The 17,064-nt window shown below is 46.7% G+C and overlaps 1 protein-coding gene across 3 annotated transcripts in view; it reads left to right on the top strand.

Moving 5' to 3' along the window:
- The window catches only part of MDGA2 (MAM domain containing glycosylphosphatidylinositol anchor 2), a 682,071-nt gene that overhangs the window by 400,622 nt on the left and 264,385 nt on the right, over positions 1–17,064 (top strand). The gene's annotated exons all lie outside the window — the stretch shown is intronic.

The following is a 17,064-nucleotide window of genomic DNA, read 5'->3' as shown; positions in this document are numbered from 1 at the left end:
TTCAGCTGGCACACCAGGTGCACCCCTTCCTGGACAGAGATAGCGTAGCTATGGTGATCCATGCATTAGTAACCTCGAGACCGGACTACTGTAATGCACTTCATGTGGGGCTGCCCTTGAGGTTGGTTTGGAAGCTGCAGCTAGTGTAGAATGTTGCAACAGGGCTGTTGAGTAGGATGAGGGAGGGGCAAGCGAGCAATTTTCATGGCCAGCAAGGTTCTCCAAACATTGGCTTGCTGCTCAGCTTGCCTCATCTTGCGCTCACATTTGCCATCACATGTGCGAACTCACCCCTGTGCGGGTTCTCCGAATGCCTGCCCGGCCCCGGCCCCTGCCCCCACTCTCCGGTTCCCAGACCACGCTTGAGCTCCAGCCACACTCAGCGAACAGCCTACACTCACCCCAGCGGCCTCGTCAAGCTCGGCGGTCACCTTTTTTTTTTTTTAAAGGTGATTGCAAAAAAGCAAATGTTTTTGTACGCGTGAAAATGTATATTTCTGCAAATGTGCATGTTCTCATGTGTGAAATGCACATTTTTTTGCGAAGGCTCACATTTGTGTGTGCGCACAAATGCACTTATTTAAAAAAGTGCATTTTCGTGCATATGCAAATATATGCATTCACAAAATGTGCATTGTCATGTGTGCACAAATATACACATTTTTCCGCTCGCTGTTTTATTTCTCAAAAAATGGCGACCGCAAAGCTCGATGAGGCCATCGGGGTTATTGCAGGGTGTTCGCTGAGTGTGGGCAGGGGGAAAGCTGGGGCAGGGGCTCAGCAAGCGGGGCTCGGGGGTGCAGGCAGGGGTGGTTCCACCAGATTCCCGGACTGAAGCAGGCACCTGCACCATCCCTAGCCATCACTTTTGTTTTTCATGAATGTGAAAATTGCATAGAATTAGGGATTTCTTGCCAGCTCAGCCCCCTATTTAGACCATTTGCGCCTGTATTTTGTGTAAATGGGCCTCTTTATGGCCACCGTTTGCACAAAATCGGCCTTTCTGTAAAAGGCTGAGCCACCGTTTTTATGCAAAATGGCAGCTCGGTGAAGGAGCGGGGGACCAGGCGCCGCTCTCCAGGTGCCTGTGGCCTGCCTGGCAGATTGCAAAGCACGACAAGCAGCAGGGTCAAGCAGCCGGCCAGGTTCCAGTACGCAGCATGTGAGGTGGGATGAGGTGAGTTCGCCCATCCCCACACAAAATGAACAGCTTTCAAATGTGAAAGTTGCGCCAACAGTTACCAAATTTGTGCAAATTTCCCCCATTGACTGAAGCATGGGTGATTTAAAATGTGTGCATCTTGAGGAAGTTGCGCATTTTTCTAGTACACATTTTGCAAACATGAAGGCAAGTTGGGGAATTTGCGAACATTTTTAGAGGAAATGCGCTCCTGTTTGCATTTGGGATTGCGAACAGGGCATTTTCAAGTGCTTTGAGAACTGAAATGAAATTCTTGTACATCGCTAAGCGGGATGCCTTGCTGCACACAGATGACACCCGTGCTGAACGAGCTGCACGGGTTGCCTTGGGACCCTATTTCTTTTCCAAGTGATGGGAAAGCCCCACACACACACATTTCAAAATGAGCTGATATCACATTGGGGGCTTGAGTCAGATCAGACTCTATATAGCTGTCTTAAGCTTGGCCCAGGGATCCTACGTAGTGAGTTGGATATGGGCAAACTTAGCCCAAGTGAGTTCATTATTGCTCAGAATATAATGAACTCACCGACGTAGGCTGGAACAAAAGTTCTCCCTCAAAGCAAGCCGCCCTGTTATGTAAACGAGCTTTTGTACATAACTGGAATACTGTGGAATTGCATAGTGCCCCCTTGGAGCCAGAGTGGTGGCGGTGGTGGCAGCGGCAAGGGAAGCTACTAAGGAGAGTGTTTGGAGACTACAGATGGGGGCGGGGGTGCGCGGCCACGTCCTCCTCCTTCTCTTGCAGCCAGAGTGATGGCAGTGACAGCAAGGAGGGAAGCAGCACTAGGTAAGGAAAGGGAAGGGTTAATCCAACCCACATAGAGCATGCGCAGAAATGGCGTTGTTTATATGCAGACTGTGCGTGCTGAGAAGCTTGTGATCAATTCCTATCTTAATAGAGAACTTGTAAACCGCTGGTCCAGATTTGTTGAAAAGGTGAGCGCTATGAACAGGCAGTAGATGACCCCAGGAGCCTCCTTTGCTGCAGGAAGCCTGGGCCTATGTGGGTCAGCTTAGGCAGCGGCGTGGACCTCCTGGCAGCGTCCAGGCCTGCTGGACACACATGCAAAGTAGGGCGTTTGTCACTGTTAGCCAGAGAAGAACTTTGGGGCGGGGGAAGGAGGCAGGACGCTTGCCGTGAATATCAATGGAGCATCACAGCCAGCAATGCCGATGGATGGACTACTGATGGTGGAGGAGAGACAGGCATAAGTGTTGCCTGTGAAGACCCTCCCATCCACAGGACTGTGCTGTCTCTATTCCATTTATTCTCAGCGGAACCCCAAATCCTGGGATCAGAAAGCTGACCAGCTGCCTGCCCAGGATCCAGGATCATTCCAGCCAGCGCTAGGGCTGGGGCTGGGGCTGGGTTCAGGGGGCACCTTGCGTCCTGGCTGCTTGGGGGCGGTTGGGGTCACAGCAGCACACAGAGCATCTATTTATTTCAAGTATGTTGCAGCTGCTTTGTAGTGACATCCTAAAAGAAGCGAGAGACAAAGTAGCCCCGGGATGACGGCAGAGCTGCAGGGCACCACCCCGGCCTCGCCCATAGGCCAGGGGACCAAAGGCTGCTAGGAGGCCTCACCCCCAGTCCACACAGGAAGGGGGAGGGGAACCTGCCCCTCACAATGGCCAGAGAGGGAGAAACTGTCCTGAGCCTGCCTCGCTCCTCGCTGCCAGAACGAGCCCTCGCTCTCAACAGATGGTTGCCCTGGGTCTGCAGAGCTCTGGCATCGTCCGTTGGCAAAGGGCTCCTGAGCAGTGGCACAGAGCAAGGAGGAGACGAGCCTCGCCCTGTGCATTGGCCAGCTGCAGGGGGCCAGCGTCAGCCTTCCCTGCAAAGACAGGCGCCTAGAAGGACTTCGTAACGAGGAGCTGGTGCCTGACTTTTGCTTTCTCCCTCCTGCAGGGGTAAGATTACTTCTTAGCAATCACTGGAAGCCAGGGTGGGGGGGAGTGAAAAACACAGTACAATATTTTAAATAAAGAAATACATATAATAAATGAACAAATCAAGCACAGTTGAAAAGTGATTATGTCAGAACAAAAGTACAGGTGACTTTGTGGAGCTTGGGGACATAAGCAATCAATGAAAGGATCAAAGGCAGCGTTGAAGAGGAAGGGCTTCAAGTCCCACCTAAATGCCAGGGTAGAAGGACCAAAGTGCCGGTCTATCAGAAGAGAGTTCCACAGATTTGGGGCCACACCCAAGAATGCCCTGTCTCTTGTGTCCACCGGCCTCACTGATCTTAAGGGTGGGCACTGGAGAAGGATTCCCAAGTTAGATCTTAGTGCCTGGGCAGGACTGTATGTGTGAAGGCAAGTGGCTAAGGAGGGGACAAGCTTGCCACCAGATGATCCACCTTCTGAGGCTGCTGAGTGGGTGAGATAAATACAGTTCTGCTCCCTTTTGACTGAGACTTTCACCCTTGGGACAGTAGGTCAGATTAGGCTCCAGAGGGCACAGTAAGTCTCTCACTGAAATGTAACGATGTTGCTGAAATCCTGAATTGCATACAGGGTGTATACAAGGTGTATACCTACATACAGGGTGTATAAAGGGCCAGCCCAAGCCTTTCTGCTGCCAGAGGAGGAACAGCAAATGGTGTCCCACCCCTCTACATCAAGGTGCAGAATACCCAAGGCCAGCTGAGTTATTTGGCACGTGGGGCAGAAAATCTCTCAGGTGCCTCTCCCCCTTCCTGCTAGCCATTCACGACACCCAGATCTAGGGATGTGAGCACTGTACAAAATCTGCTCCGTCTGTGTTTCGCGGATTGTCAGGCACCTTTCATTCCGTCATCCACCCACAGATGGATGCGGAAAAAACAATTTCTTCATGCGGAAAAATATGGAAATAATTACGTAAATATTTACATAAGTATTTACTAAGCATTTACATAATTTACCTCAATTATGTTACAATACGTAAATTGTATTGTATTGTATTGTAAATGTTACAATACATAACATTTAGTGTATTGTCCCCCATTCCATTCAATGTTTCCTCATTGAAACTTGTGTATTTTTCTACGGAAAGTCCACGGACTTTGCACGGCGGGGGGGGGGGGGCGCTCTGCAGAGGATTCTGCAGGTCGCATTCTTAGAAATCTGAGCTCATTTTAATCCATCTCAAATTTCTATAGCATCCCTACCCAGATCAGCTGCCTACAGTGGCCACTTCTCTGACTAACGGTAGGGCTGGCTCTGGGGGGTGTTTATTTCTGAAATGAATTTCACCAGCTAGGGAAGCCATGAGCAGTAATCGGCTCAGCATTCACTCCTGTGATTTCCACCCACCCACCGTTGATCAAATTTCTCAATTCATCTTGAATGCCCTTTTAGTTGAAGTTCAGCAGCAGCAGTACTGGGAATACGGTGAGCTTCCACACTGAAACTGTTAGCCCATTTAGCCCCAGGGATGTCAAGCGCCTTTCAACCCAGGGGCCAAGTTCAATTTTGGAGAAGTCCTTGGGGGGCGCATTCCAGGGGTGGGTAGGGTTGAAGGCAAGAGGGGTGGGGCCAGAAGCAAAAGGGGTGGGACCAAAATATCAGCATATTGTAGCTTAAACCTCTTACTGCGAGTAACTAAACCTTAGGAGAGGATTTCCTACTGCATGATTTGTAGTTGGGAAAAGGGGTAGGGCCAGGGGAAGGCAGCTGGGCCATGATCTGGGGAACCCCGAAGGGCCAGACTGAGACCCCAGGTGACTGGATTTGGCCCCCAGGCCTGAGGTTCAACACCCTTGTTCTACAGTGTCTGGCAGCAGCTCAAGGATTCAGTCAAGGGACTTTCCCAGCCCACATGACAGATTGAAATTGGGACACCTGAGCTGCATCACTGAGCTACGACCTTTCCGCGTGCGCCCCTCCCTCCCTGTTACATTGTTCTCAAAGGATGAGTGAACGTGTGTTCAGGTTCTCTAAATGTTTCCTTGAAGCTCTTTTCACTTTGTTCATGTTCCCAAATGTGAGCATTTTTTTAAAGTGTGCATTTTTCACAATTGTAAAAAGCAATATACACTTTAAAAAAAAATGCACATTTTCCCCAAATTGTTCAGTTTGGTTTAGGATTTTAAACCAATATAGGAGGAGATGTGCAAAATGTTCATGGATCTGAAAATGCAGGGAAGCGAAGGGTGTTGTTGCTTGTCGTGTCTTTTCTTTCTGTTCTTCCTTGAATGCGGAGGGCATTCCATACTCCCTGGCAGGAGGCGCCCTCCTTGGTGGAAGTGCACAGAATGCCCACGTTATTCAAGGAGAAAAGGGACACATGGTAAGCATTTTCCATTTTTAGCAAAACACATCTGGCCAAAAGGCACAAAGGCAACAAAATGGTGATGTGTTGTATGTGGGTGTGTGTGTGGTGGGGATTATTGGATGCCTTGTATTATGATGCATGGACAGTTGCTGCCTGCTGTATGTGACCATCTCACTACGCTGAAGCTGAGAGGGTCATTCTGCATGGCAGAGCATTTCTTCTCTAGCAGAAAGTAACCAATGCATTCCTGTTACTCTTGATGGATTCATTTGGAAGAGCAAGTGGATGTACTGGGAGCAGCCATCTGATGGTTATAGCCGAAAGCTTTCCATGACTTCTCCAGTCAGTGATAGCTTATGCCACCTCTCACATTCAGTGCCTCACAGTGTGCAAAGAAAAGTAAAAAGGAAGAGAGAAAAGGCTTGCGGTAGAGCCAGTCTCCCTTGTTTGCCAATACTGTCAAATGTACTGTAGGACCATCACAATCATATGACAAACTTTTAAGTGTGTTGGTACGTATGTGAAAGTAATCAGTGACGTGTCACAGTTTGGAGCTGCGAGGATAGCCATGTATTTGCTTGCTTGCTTGCTTGAAGATTCATGCCTCATTTTTCTATATAAAACACATTCAAAGTGGATTGCTAAAATAAGATATTGTAAAATGCATAAAACACAAGAAAAGAGTTCATTACAATGAAGACAATACAAATTACAATAAAAACAGTTTGAAGTATTAAAATCATTTTCATACATTTAAACCAAGAGCAGAATAGAACAATTCAGTATAAAAATAGGGACAGAAATGTCAACTCATACTAAAGGTTTGGTGAAATAAAAAATAAGACTATTTGCATAAACTTTAGCATGCATGCCTGTGTGTTCACACGAACACATGCGTGCACACACCCTGTATCTCAAGCATGGAAATTCAGAGATCCTGGATTTCTGTTGGCGATTACATACTAAGAGAGAGTCCATAACATTTCCTGATTCCAGTAGTATCCTCACTGAAGATCAAAGAAGGAGGACGAATGCCATGTTTGCACTGGGTTAGACTGTACACTTGTCATGGCTTTCCCAAGGTGCACTATTTTTCCTGGGTGTTTCATTTAGCAGAATTCAGCATATGAATCAAGGCCTTTACATAGTGATTTTTCCTACCTCTTTCTGGTGAACACAGTTCACATGAATCATTGGTATGGAAACTCAACATTATGGATGGCTGACATTCTCTCTTTTGCTCTCTATAACATTCACCATTTTTCAAAAACATATTCTTTCCATTCCATTTCTGCATCAATTTGCTTTAAAAAAGAAAAAGCCCAGGCAAAATTCTGTACACATTTTTCTGTGCATTTTTGTACACATGAAAAATTGTGCCCATTTTCTATGCATTTCCCTCTGCTATATTCATTTTTGCAAGCATTTCCCCTAAATTTCTGATTTTCTTTCTATTTTATTTTTGTACACAATTTCCACTAATCTAGGGAGAACTGCTTCGCACAATTTGCAGAAGTGCAAATTAGGTCAGTTCATATTAAAATGCAAACCAAACAAACTTCTTCCCTATCCCTACTCGCAACATTTTGTTCCATGCCAGATTTCCCAAACTTCTGTAGTTAAAAGAATCTTGGCTATCAAGGCTGTGCAGGGAAAAAACCCTTCTCTTCCTGAGACCCGAGAGAGCTGCTGCCAGTCAGAACACATAGCCGTGGACTAGATGGGCCATTGTTCTGGCTCAGCATAAGAAAGCTTCACACGTTCTTCAAAGCTGGGTCACAGGTTGGTTGCTGCAAGATGCCACCAATCAGAGCAGTCCAATGAGGGATGTGCATATCAACAAAACTTGAACTCACCAAAGTTATCCGAATTCCATCTCGAAACTCATTCGAGATGAGAATCAAGTCCATATCAGGTTGCAAACTTTGATTTTTCTTTTTGCGTGAAAATCCATGCATAATTTCATTCATTCATTCATTCATTCATTCCATTTATATCCCTCCTTTTTTTCTCCTTAAGTGACCCAAGGTGGCATACATAATCCTCCTCTCAATTTTAGCCTCACAACAACAACCCTGTGAGGTAGATTGGGCTGCAAGTCTGTGACTGGCCCAAAGTCACCCAATGAGCTTCCATGGCTGAGTGGGGACTAGAACCCGGATCTTTCAGCTCCCACTCCAACACTCTAGCCACTATACCACACTGGCTACACACAAATTTCATGTGTTTTTTTTCCCAAAATGTACACATCAATTGCATGCATCTTTGAAATGTACACATTCTTCTCCCATTGATTAAAGCGGATTTGTGCACATTTTTCAGAAGTACGCATTTTTTCATGCGCATTTGTCAAAAGTACTCATGCTGTCAAATGCATTTTGCTTTGTCTGTGAATCACATTGCAAGCTCGGAAATGTACGGACATTTACCGCAGATTGTGTCCCAATACGTGTTTGGCTTGGAAGGTGCGGACTGATAAAAAACAAACTGAAATGAATTTCTCGTACATCCCCAAGTCCAACACATCTGGAGGGCACCAGGTTAGGGAAGGCTGAACTAGTGTTCCTGGTATTACCTCATTTCTGTAAATGGCTAGAGAACGGTGCGGCTTTTTCCCCCTGGGTTTCGACTATGTCACTCACGATGTGCTTCAGTGCTCTATCCCAGCTCCTTGGGCCGTGCGCTGGCAGGGCAGGGGGGCTACTCCCCTTTCAACTGACCTTTTATCTACAGAAGGCCTTTGCTGATTAAATGCCACGCTCCTGTCAGGCCCTGGGCCTGCTGGTGGAGGGCTGTGTTCTCTGGCGACTTTGACAGTGCATGAAAGCAGCAAACCCCCCTTCCTTTCAGTTCAAAAGTGCTTATTAAAAATGTATCCAAAAGTTGAGCCTGCCGCCTTGATGACAAAAGTAAATTTCTGGGTTGTAATGAATGGCTTGGTCAAGACACTTGGAAGCTGAAAGCATTTTTCGGAGCGATTGTTTCTATAACTTAAGAAAAACACAAAAACACCCCTTTTAGTATTACTGTGTATAGTCCGGAAAACAAACACCCATTTTAATAGGGAAGTACATTAATTTTTGTCACTTCCTTTTACCCCCTTGCAGTGCTGTGAGTAACAAATACAGAGGCAGATGAAGTGTGCAGGCTTTTTCCTTAATACACTTTCTTTTTTCTGTTTCATGCAGTATTGTCAAAGCCATCTGATTGTTATATAAATGAAATACCGTAGACATTAGGGTCTCTTTCAGTGTTTATTCATGAATCATGATGGATTTGATTTATGTAATGTCTTAATAGCTCTTTTCTTTATGCTGCTCAAGCAGTAGGTATATTTACAAATGTTTCCTCAGAAACAAAAACAAAATTGACACTGTAAGATCTAAGAGAAACGTCTAGATTTGGGGATGGAGAATGTGAGAGAGAGAGAGAGAGAGAGTTGGACCATTGGTATGACTTGGAAGCTTCTCACGGGTTTCCGAATGAGAAGTTCAGCTATGGTGTTTGAGCTGCCCTGAAAATCATCTTATCAGCCACCAGCAATCTTTTACTGCAATGTAAAGCCACTGGAGAGTGTTGCAAGTGTTCAAAGTCAGAGTCTATGCCCACATTAGTTCAGGATGTGGCTCAGCACACCCAGCCAGAACCCCCATATGAACATAAGGTGCATCCTGCCACGTGCCATCTATGGTGCCCCCACTGAATGACGCAAGACTAGGGTCATAAGAGAGAGGGCCTTCTCTGTGGTGGCACCCTGTCTGCAGAACTCAGGACCCTGGGAAGGGACATTGTTGACTTTCTGGCACTAGGTGAAGATCTCTCTCTCTCTCTCTCTCTCCCCGTGTGTGTGTGTGTGTGTGCATGTGTTTAAAAAAATCCCATGCTGTTGACATCTGAAGAAAGTTTAGTACTGAAGATGGCATTCTGATTCTTCCTGCTGTTTAATTGATGGTTCCGTGTGTGTGTTTTAAGTTCATGCATTTTTTAGGATTAAGCCTCTTTTATAGTGAACTCGTCAGATAATTTCTGCTGAAGTGCAGTATCTAGGTTTACACCAGAAAGGACGAAAAGGTAGCAGACATCGATGTAGCAAATATTAGGGCTGCGCATGGACCCCCCAGTCTGACTCAGAAGCCACTTGGGGGCTTCTGAGGTGGGCCTGACTCAGCTCGGGCTGATTGGGGGGGAGGGTGACCTGCCTCAGCCTATGAAGACAAAGTGGGATTTGGACATCCAAATCCCGCTTTGACCCCCAACATGCCACCAAGCCCCTCGCTTCTTACCTGGGCCCTTGTTCCGTGGGGGGGGGCTGCCAGGGGGGCTGCCACTGCTACTGGTGCTGCAGGGGAAGCCGCTGCTGGGGAAAACGCTGCCCGTTGCAGCCTCCAACCGCCAACAGGCATGACAGCAGGAGTTGCCCTCCAAGTGTGCGCTCTCCCTTCCTTGGAAGGAGGGGAGGGCGCCTGGCTAGAGGCCACCTCCTGTGAATGAGGGCGAGCTGCTGCCGCCACCAGCTCCTAGGCCCTCTGGATGCACAGCGGCAGCTGTCTTATTCCGGGGAGCCATTTTTCCCTGCTTTTGTGCCATGAGATTTGCTCTGCAAACATCATACGAAATCAAGAGGATCCTGCCAAGGATCCATGTTTTTGCACTGTGGCTATGCCCACAAGGGGCGAATCTGTGATTTTTCTGGTTCAGTCCACGGAGGCAGATGTGCTTTGTGATTGGATGGTGGTTTTGTGGGTCTCCCCTTTAAGAATAATATGAAATCATGAGGTTCCCTTTTTGATTGTATGGATCCTCGCTTTACCCGTTCCCACAGCACGCACTTTCTTCTCGGCTTCACTCTGTCAAAGGAGAGTGGGAAGGGCTAAGGCTTCCTCTGCCATGCCTGGCAGAGACTGGGGCAGTTGTTCCAGTGGCTAGGACTGGAGCGGAGAGGGGAATGCCATGGAGCTTCCCTCTCAGCTCTCGTCCCATCCTGCTGCTAATACCGCTGCCACCATCATTGCACACAATGGCAGCTCATCAGGACAGCGGGAGACTGTTCAATTATCAGGTGGCTCACGCACCCCAATGGATCATCTTGCGCCCCCCCATGGTGCATGCACCCCACTTTGGAGGCCACTGCTCTGGCCAAATAACATTTGGACAGTCCTGTCCTCTCCAGTAACACCACCTCTCTCACAATGAGCAAACGGAGGCTGACTCACAGCAAAGCTCACTCCCTCCTCCTCCTCCTCTCCCCTTCCCCTGCCTCTCCCGGTGGCCAGATCTCTCTCAAATGGATACATTTGGTACCTCCGCATCCTCTCACCTTCCCCCCTCCCTCCTCCTCCTCCTGCCCCTCTGCGTGATCTTTCAGAAGCTGATACATTTTGGAGACAGCCTGTCTGGGCTGCTCAGAAGGCATAAGAAGAGCTCCAAATATACGAGGCAGACAAGGCACTTCATGGAGGAGCTGCTTCGCTTCAGGGCACCTCGGTGCTGGCCTGATCTGCTACATTTCACAAGACACCTCCGAATCAGCCCACTTCATCTCATTATTCTGGGTTCGTACCGAGGGAGTGCACAACTCTGGCAAATATGCCCTTTTGAAGAGTGATCCATGAAGGTAGAAGATTTAAAAGCGAACCAACACTGCTGTTGTAGTATTCTCTTTAGGTCAGGAAACAGCAGATGAGGCAAGATGGTTGATGAATAGCTATTTATTAACCGAGATATAGATGGAGGGTGCTCAACCTGTTTGGATGGGGTTGCACTCCCCCTTAAGGATCAGGTCCTTAACCTGCGGGTTGTTCTGGAGCCATCTTTGTCACTTGAGGCTCAGGTGGCCCCAGTGGCATGGAGAGCCTCTTCAAAATCCAGTTGGTGGCCCAGCTACGCCCCTATCTGGACAGGGATAACCTGGTTTCCATTGTCTATGCTCTGGTAACCTGCAAGTTAGATTACTGCAATGCGCTCTAAGCAGGGCTGCCTTTGAAGATGGTTCAGAAGCTGCAGCTCATGCAAAATGCAGCGGCCAGATCGATAATGGGGACCAGAAAGTCTGAACATATAAGACCGACTCTGCCTCCCTTGCACTGCCTGCCTGTATGTTTCCAAGCCCCATGCAAGGTGCTGGTTTTGACCGATATAGTCTTACATGGTGCTGGATCAAAGTACCTGATGGAGCACCTCTCCCGGCATGAACCGTCCCATACCCTACACTCATCGTCTAAGGCCCACCTCCAGGCACCTCCTCCGAGGGATCGTGGAATGCAGCAACAACGGAGAGGGCCTTCTCGGTGGCAGCCACCGCTCCCATTATAGAATGATCTCCCCAGTAAGGCCTGCCTGGCACCAACATTGTTATCTTTTTGGTGCCAGGTTAAAAGTGCTTTCAGGCACTTGGCAGCATATCATAGGTTTTTAATCAGGTCATTGGATTTTTTATGGTTCATTGTTTTAAAAAAGTGTGTGTGTGAATGTGTGTGTGCGCGCTGTCTGTTTACATGTCTGTATGTAAACATTTTTTTAAAATATTATGTACAATGTAGTATTGTTACAATTTTTAATCTTTGTAAACCAGCCACCAATTGGGTGGTGTAGAAATGTAAGAAATGAAATATATCAGCTGGTTAACCCCGCATAACAACAACCAGCCTCAGCCAGGCTCAGAGTGCACTAAACCCCCTTCCAGCTTAGAATCATAGAATCATAGAATAGTAAGATTGGAAGGGGCCTATAAGACCATCAAGTCGAACCCCCTGCTCAATGCAGGAATCCAAGTCAGAGCATCCCTGACAACTGGCTGTCCAGCCTCCTCTTTAATGCCTCCAGTGTGGGAGAGCCCACCATCTCCCTAGGTAATTGGTTCCATTGTCGTATTGCTCTAACAGTCAGGAAGTTTTTCCTGATGTTCAGCTGGAATCCAGCTTCCTGTCACTTGAGTCCATTATTCCGAGTCCTGCATTCTGGGATGATGGAGAAGAGATCCTGGCCTTCCTCTCTGTGACAACCTTACAAGTACTTGAAGGGCGCTATCATCTCTCCCCTCAGTCTTCTCTTCTCAAGGCTAAACATGCACAGTTATTTCAGTCTCTCCTCATAGGGCTTTGTTTCCAGTCCCCTGATCATCTCTGTTGCACTCCTCTGAACCCTCTCCAGTTTATCTGCATCCTTCTTAAAGTGCAGTGCTGAGAACTGGGCACAGTACTCCAGATGAGGCCTAACCAGTAGAGGGCAACTAGTACTTCATGAGATTTGGAAGCTATATTTCTATTAATGCAGCCCAAAATAGCATTTGCCTTTTTTGCAGCCACATCACATTACTGGCTCATATTCAGCTTGCAATCTACTACAATTCCAAGATCCTTCTTGCTTGTAGTGCTGTTGAGCCACGTATCCCCCATCTTGTAACTGTGCATTTGGTTTCTTTTTCCTGGGTGCAGAACTTGGCATTTATCCCTATTAAATGTCATTCTGTTGTCTTCTGCCCAGCGCTCCGGTCTATCGAGATCACTTTGAATTTTGTTTCTGTCTTCCAGTGTATTAGCTATCCCACCCGATTTTGTGTCATCTGGAAATTTGATCAGCATTCCCTGCACCTCCTCATCCAAGTCATTAATTAAATTGTGGAAGACCACTGGGCCCAGGACTGAGCCCTGCGGTACCCCGCTCGTTACCTCTCCCCAGTTTGAGAAGATCCCATTGATAAGCACTCTTTGAGTCCGATTCTGTAGCCAACTGTGGATCCACCGGATCATTGTTTCAACTGGCCCACTTTGAGCTAGTTTGCTCATCAGGATATCATGGGGCACTTTGTCGAAAGCTTTGCTGAAGTCGAGGTATGTGATTGTCTACAGCATTCCCACAGTCCACAAGGGAGGTGACCTGATCAAAAAATGAGATCAGATTCATCTGGCAGGACTTGTTCTTGACAAATCCATGTTGGCTTCGAGTAATCACTGCCTCATTTTCAAGGTGCTTCCAGATGGATTGCTTTATCATCTGCTCCAGAATTTTCCCAGGGATTGATGTCAGACTGACTGGTCTGTAGTTCCCAGGTTCCCCCTTTTTACTCTTTTTGAAGAAAGGGACAACGTTAGCCCTCCTCCAGTCATCTGGCACTTCCCCCGTCCTCCATGATTTCTCAAAGAGAATAGACAGCAGTTCTGAGAGTTCTTCTGCCAGTTCCTTTATTACTCTAGGATGCAGTTCATCTGGCCCTGGAGATTTGAACTCATTCAAAGTAATGAGGTGTTCCTTGACCATATGCCTGTCGATCTCAAGCTGCAATCCTGCCCCTTCAGCCTGTACTTCGCCTTTGCCAGGGGGGTCATAGACCCTCTTTTGGGAGAGCCTGAGCCAAAGTAGGAATGGCGCACTTCTGCCTTTTCTTTGCCATCCTTATTTAATAGCTGAACCACCATTTCTTTCCTCTGTCTTTTACGATGCACGTAGCTGAAGAAAGCCTTTTTGTTGCTTTTAACATCCCTTGCTAACCTCAGCTCATTCTCAGCTTTAGCCTTCCTTACGCCATCCCTGCAATTCTGTGCTACCTGCCTGTGCTCTTCCTTTGCAGCTTTGCCTTCCATCCACTTCCTATATGTGTCCTTTTTTGTTTTCAGGTCATCTCTAAGCTCTTTGTGAAGCCACATTGGCTTCTTCTGTTGTCTCCCGCCTTTTCTTCTTGTTGGAATTGTTTGTGATTGTGCCTTTAGAATTTCCTTTTTAAAAAACTGCCACCCATCTTGGACTCATTGTCTCGTTAGAGTCACTTGCCATGGGACCTGACTTATCATTGTTCTGAGTTTATTAAAATCAGCTTTCTTAAAATCCAGGGTACGTATTGGCTACACTCAGCTTTTGCTTCTGGACTATAAGGAAGGCTGAGCGCCGAAGAATTGATGCTTTCGAACTGTGGTGCTGGAGAAGACTCTTACGAGTCCCCTGGACTGCAAGGAGGTCAAATCAGTCAATCCTAAAGGAAATCAACCCTGAGTGCTCATTGGAAGGACAGATAATGAAGCTGAAGCTCCAATATTTTGGCCACCTAATGCGAAGAGAAAACTCTCTGGAAAAGACCCTGATGCTGGGAAAGACTGAAGGCAAAAGGAGAAGGGGACGGCAGAGGATGAGATGGCTAGATAGCATCACGGATGCAATGAATATGAACTTGAGCACGCTCCGGGAGAGAGCGCAGGACAGGAAGGCCTGGCGTGCTATGGTCCATGGGGTCACGAAGAGTCGGACACGACTGAACGACTGAACAACAACAACAACAACAAGAACCAAAAACTGAAGTATAACATGGTCACTTTCCCCCAGAGTTCCCATAACTGCTACTTGATCCACTAAGTCATCTCTGTTGGTTAGGATGAAATCAAGGCTAGCCAATCCTCTAGTTCCCTTCTCTACTTTCTGTAGGAGGAAGTTATCCGCCACACAAGTCAGGAATTTCCTGGAGGGGCCATGTTTTGCAGAATCTGTCTCCCAACAAATATCAGGGAAATTCAAGTCCCACATTACTACTACCTCATGCTTCCTTGAAACATTGGCAGTTTGCTTTTCAAACATTTCATCCTCATCTTCTCCTTGATTGGCTGGCCGGTAGTCGACTCCGACCGCCATATTCCTTTTATTCTTTGCTCCATTTATTTTAACCCAGCTGCTCTCCATGGGGCTACCAAGCTCTTCCTCCTGTATTTCTGTGCACTGCAGGTTTTGTAGATGGGGCCTCATGCATGGACCATTAAGTCTGACTGGGTGCCAGTGGACCAGTCACCCATCCTCATACAGTTGACCTGCCTCACAGGTTTGTTGAGAGGACAGAGTGGAAGTAAAGCTATTAAAGGCATTGAAGCCGCATCAAGAGGAGGGGTGAGGGAAAATACAACACCAGCCTTGGCCACCTTGATCTTCTTTGTGCACCAAAAGGTTCTACAGAAATGTTGGCATTAGCAAGTCTATCTTATCAGATTTTAATAAGTTTATATTGTTCTCATTTATATTGTTATGCACATCCCAATTCTCTGAACAATAAGACTTCAGTGGTTCTGGCGCTTGTTCAGCGTTTGATTTCCTTGGAATGAGGTTACTGGAGACTGACTGGTGTTTTGTAATATCTGCATTTATTTACAAAGATACAAGCTGAGCATAAGGTGGAGGTTCACAACATTAACACCCCAACACATGTCCCAAAGTTCACGCATCAGAAGTCTATTATGCGCATTTTATTGTTGTGCTGTTTTTATTGTTGTTGTTTTTACGGTATCAGTTTTTATTATGAGTTTTATTGTTGTATGCTAACTTGGGAGGGCTCCTGCCTAAAAACTGGCAAAGAAATACTTTAAATAAATACATAAAAAAGTAGGACAAGCCAGCGTAACACTTTTTCTTCAGGGTCTCTAAAGGGACTCACAGCAAAGGCTTTGTCCAGGGACAGTTAACATATTTTCAATATCTTAATTAAAACAGTAATAACACACATGTAATAATTTTACATGTGGAACAATATACTTATCACTAAAAGAATCAAACAGAGCACAGCCCTCCCAAAGTTCTGTCTTTTTTTCCCCGCTTGAGTCCAAAACAAAAATAGAAATAAAACTTCTCTCTGTGGGTTGATTCTTTTGGCTGGCCGAAGAGGGCAAACGGTCTTTACTTAGTTCGCGCCAGCTCCTCAGCAATCTTCTCAACATGGATCAGGATCCAGCAACACAGGAACTTTGTTAAACAGCACTTTATACAACACAAAAGGACATAAACAAACAAGGAACTCATACATAGTATTTGGGGGGGAAATCATCACTCTTAAAAAAAATTCAAAGGGGCACCTCCCTACGAATGTGTCTTAAGGGTTCAGGGAGGAGAAAACAAGCTTCTTCTTCACTGCAATTTTGGTAACTGTCTAAAATGGTAGCCACTCCCTATCTCACTCCTTTTCTGAGCATGTGCAGGAATATTCCTCAGAATTCTTAAAGAAAAATATACCAGTGCGTTACACCAGCAACACAAAATGCTGTTAGAGAGCTCAATCGCAGCTCTTTGACCCCATCAGCGTCCTTTTCCAAAAAATGCCTGGTTTCTTCCCAGACAGCTTGAGTACTTCATCCCCAGAACTGGGAGAGGGAAAAGGTGGAGGATGTAAGACCTGCCCCCTTTGAGAAGGGGGCTCCTTAGCCTTTCTTCAAGTTAATCTCCTTAACCAAGAAAGAGCCTGGCACGTTGCCAGGATTGCTACCAAGTCCGAGCTCTGACAAGGTATGCCTCAGCAACCTCCACTGATAGAAAACCCATTCACAGTAAACTTAGAGACGAGCATCACACCGTCGGAGGAGCCCCCGTGAGAACATCCAGACCAACCCCGCAAACCTACAACAATATACATATACCTGCTTGTGTTGAATTTAAGGGGGTGTGGCTTTAACTAGGTGTGACAGGAGCAGCTACATTTGTCCAGGTGTTTGTCCATTTATTCATGAAGTGTGGTTTGTGTATACATTTTGCATCAAAAGGTATGTACTGGTGAGGGGAGATGAATTTTTCCCTGCAGCCTACCCCTTTTCCCCTTTTTTCCCCCCAACATCCCGACATTGATGCCAGAAGTGACCTG

This window comes from Heloderma suspectum, chromosome 1 (genome assembly GCF_057233095.1).
Source record: "Heloderma suspectum isolate Gila_16-S chromosome 1, 16-S_ref, whole genome shotgun sequence".
Lineage (NCBI taxonomy): Eukaryota > Metazoa > Chordata > Lepidosauria > Squamata > Helodermatidae > Heloderma > Heloderma suspectum.
Note: the sequence above shows the minus strand (reverse complement) of the source record. Positions and strands in the feature narration are given on the sequence as shown.